We start from the raw sequence: 4,032 nt of genomic DNA on the forward strand, positions 1-4,032 counted from the left end.
TGTAGACCATCCTGTTTATAGAGGTCCCACCTTCCCCAGAAAAAACCCCAGTTATCCAGATACCGGAATCCCTCCTTCCTGCACCATCCCTGTAGCCACGCATTTAACTGTTCTCTCTCCCTATTCCTTGACTCTCTATCACGTGGCACCGGTAACAAACCAGAGGCAACAACTGTGTTTGTTCTAACTCTGAGCTTCCAATCTAGCTCCCTGAAAGCCTGCCTAACATCCTCAGCCCTCCTCCTACCTATGTCGTTTTGTGTAGAAAACTCCTAACCAAACTACACCCGAAATAAAGACACTATCACCTACCACTCACTGCCTAAAATCTCGTAAAAAGCCCCCATTCTGTTTTGAACTAGTCCAGACCACTCAAAACATTCTTGAGCAGGCAACCCAGACCATAATTTTGCAATTTGATTCGGTAAATGTACAGTGAAAGTTAACGGGAGTCAGCTCGCTATGTTGTGTACCAGGGTTTAAAACAGACAAAATATTTATTCAAATAAGTATGCAATGAAAGATAAAAAACAGAATAAATAACCTCGAAAGTATTCCGTCTATTCAATCTAAACTTAATTATGCTGTTCTGAATATACGCAACAGTCCCAATGACAAACCCCTTAAAGATCAGTTTTAAAAAAATAGAACCAGTGCTTCCAGGTTGAAGTTAGAAGGACAGAAAGCGAGAAAGAGAATTTCCACGCAGGTTCACTGTTGAACTCCCCACTAGTTCTGGACTGAACTGCTCAGCTAGCGAGCTGACAACTCTCTTACATCGTACAGGTCACTTCTAAAACATGACCACTCTGGCCTAAAGACTCAACTGTTTACAGAAAACAAAACACCTCTCAATACCCTTTAATCTCTGTACCAAACCAGTCTAATCGACACCAGGAGCGTTTAAGAACCCTCTGAAAACAAAACAAGGACATGGCATCCCTGAGGAAATGAACAGCTTTTAGAAAAAAGGAACAAAACATTTTTGTGACAAATGACAATTTGCTTTTGAAACTTAGAGAATTTTGGGTCACAATTTCCATAGCCTCTTCAGGAGAATTTTCATCGTCGATCTGTGTCCCACTTGGAACTGTCGCAGAGCTTCTGTTAAAATCATGCAGACAAAATCCCAAGAAAAGGCCTTATTGCAAGTTTATACTTCCTTATATTGTTTTGTTAATTTAACGAAATGGATTGTTCACAAATTCATGAATATTTCCTCAGAATATTAGTAAATGAAGTGTTAAACTGTTCTCCAGAATTTACTTGAATAATATGTGGAGAATGGAAGTTGACCTGCCAGGCTTTAAAAAGTCAGATGATCCCTTCTGAAGTACCCACTTTGATTCACAAAATACCAACAACTTGACTCCTAACCAACAGATAACTGTATTTTAGTGACAATGCATGCACGTCAGGTACATGCTGGTACAGTGCAAAATTTGCCAGGGCACTTCGGAGAAGGTAATATATTCTACCCTGATCAACATCCTCCCATAAACGAAGATACATTAAATGACCATTCAATAATGCGCGGTTTTGCACATCTATTGGAAAATGTGTGATTCCAATTATTTTTTACAAAAATTCAAATAAACATTTATGTCTTGAGTAAGCAAAATTTGTGACGTGATGTGTTTTTGTTCAAATAAATATAATTATAATATGGAAGAAATTAATACACTGCTGACCAACTAGCAGTGCACAATTATAAAACTAGTGTGTTTTGTTTATAAATAAGGATTAAGGTCAACATATCTGCACAACACATGTACATCAATAGCAGGTAAAATTGTCAATTGGTGAATGGTGAACTTTGGTGGTGTCAGACAGCACCTTTCAAATGTTACTTGGAGTGGCTGTCCATAGACTAAGGGAAGTCTGGCAAATTGGAGGGATTTCAAAAGCAAGATACCGAGAGGTCAATGCCAGCATGTTCCTGGTATTGTGAAAGGCAAGGCTGGGACGAGTCGGGAACACTGAATGATTCGAGGTATTCTTTTCTGGTCATGAAAAACAAGGATGCATATGTAAGGTACTGATCATTTGAATCCGTTGCGGAAGAGAGGGGATTTAGGAGCATATTTAAGTCGTAAATCAAGAGGGCAAAAAGGGGGTGTTAGATAGTTTTGGCATATAAGATAAAGGAGAATCCAAAAAGATTCAACACGTATAGTAACTGCAAAAGAGTAATGAGGGAGATAATAGGGACACTGCAAGAAAACTGAAAAATTTATGCGTACAGGCACAGAAGATGTTTCTTGTCAGTATTTACCGTGGAAAAGGATAGGGAAGCGATGGAACTGGGAGAAGTTATTCGTAATGTCTTGAAATGAGTTCACATTACAGAAGTGGATGTCTTGGAGGTCTTGAAACGCATAAAGGTAGATAGCGGGAACTGATCAAGCTTATTCCAGGAAATTTTGGGCATCAATGGAAGAAATTGTCGGGCTGAGGGGTCCCTCAAGGAGATATTTGTATTTTTGAAAGCTAAGGTTCCAAGGATAACTAATATTGAAGGATAACTAATATTGTGTCAATATGTAAAAAATGTTGCAAGGAAGCACTGATGGGTGATCCTAAAGTCCATGATAGGGAAGATGATAAAGGGGATTCCAAGAGACATGATCTGTACGTATTTCAGAACTCAAGGACTGATTAGAGACAGTAGGCATGGTTTTGTGCATAATACGTTGTGCCTTATAAACTCGATTGAGTTTGTTTTAAACGAGGTAACCAGGAAGATAAATGAGAGTAATGTGCTTGACGTTGTCTTCATGGACTTTAAATAGACCTTCAGCAAGGCAGAATATGGTAAATTGGTAAGGAAAGTGAGATCACGTGGGATTCAGGGAGTGTTAGAAAATTGAATATGAAATTGGCTTGATAAAATGAGACAGAGGATGTTAGTTGCTTTTCAGACTGGAGGCCTGCAGCCAGCACTTTCTGATAAGGATCGGTTTTGGGTCCACTGTCATTCATCATCTATATGAACGATTTGAATGAGAATACAGGATGTATGCTTCCAAAGTTTGTGAGTGACAAAATATTGGTGGTATAATGGAGAATGAAGAAGTTTATCTAAGAGTTCTTCCACATATTGTTCAACAGAGCAGTGAGCCGAGGAGTAGTTTAACTCAGAAAAATATTAGTTGCTGCATTTTGGTAAGACAAACAAGGGCAGACAAACAGTTAATGATAGGGCTCTGCAGACTGTTGTCGAACAAAGAAAACTAAGGGTGAAAATACAGAGTACACTGACAGTGACATAACAAATAGACAGATCGGTGAAGATGGCAGTTGGCAACCATGCATTAATTTCTAAGGCATTGACTACACGAATTAACACGTCATGTTACAATGGTCAAAAACATTGGTGTGGCGATACAATGGCTTTACAAGGTGCATTTTGTAATATTTTTCTTGGGAAGAGCAATTTTAAACAAAGGCGACGAGCTGTCTATTTTAATCCAATTAAACAGCATGTGAGCCCTTGAAGATTTTTTGTTTTTGTTGTGACAATAGAAGCAAACTGTATACGCGTGGTCAAGCTGCCCTCAAGGCAGGACTTTTAGTTTTACATTTTCTGTAGCAGTTGTTGCTGCGGTCTTGAAGCTGGGTTTGGGAACTTCTGAACATTTCTCGCTGCTCCTCTCTCTTTCTCTCAGACTTTTCTCTTAATGTTCTCCCTGCTGAACTGGAGAAGCGCACATGAGACAATCGATTTTACTAAATTTGTCTTTGCCAAGGGTGAGGTTATGCAATGTTACTGGTGACGTTATATACTGTTCTATTAGATTTTGGGACGGAGTTATGTTTATTTTTCAGCCAGTTCTCAGAGTATCAGATGGTTGACACTCTTTTTTTTTGGATTAGTGGTGCTGGAAGAGCACAGCAGTTCAGGCAGCATCCAAGGAGCAAAAGCCCTTCATCAGGAATAAAAGCAGTGAGCCTGAAGCATGGAGAGATAAGCTAGAGGAGGGTGGGGGTGGGGAGAAAGTAGCATAGAGTACAATGGGTGAGTGGGGGAGG

This window comes from Chiloscyllium plagiosum, chromosome 8, assembly GCF_004010195.1.
Source record: "Chiloscyllium plagiosum isolate BGI_BamShark_2017 chromosome 8, ASM401019v2, whole genome shotgun sequence".
Taxonomy (NCBI): domain Eukaryota; kingdom Metazoa; phylum Chordata; class Chondrichthyes; order Orectolobiformes; family Hemiscylliidae; genus Chiloscyllium; species Chiloscyllium plagiosum.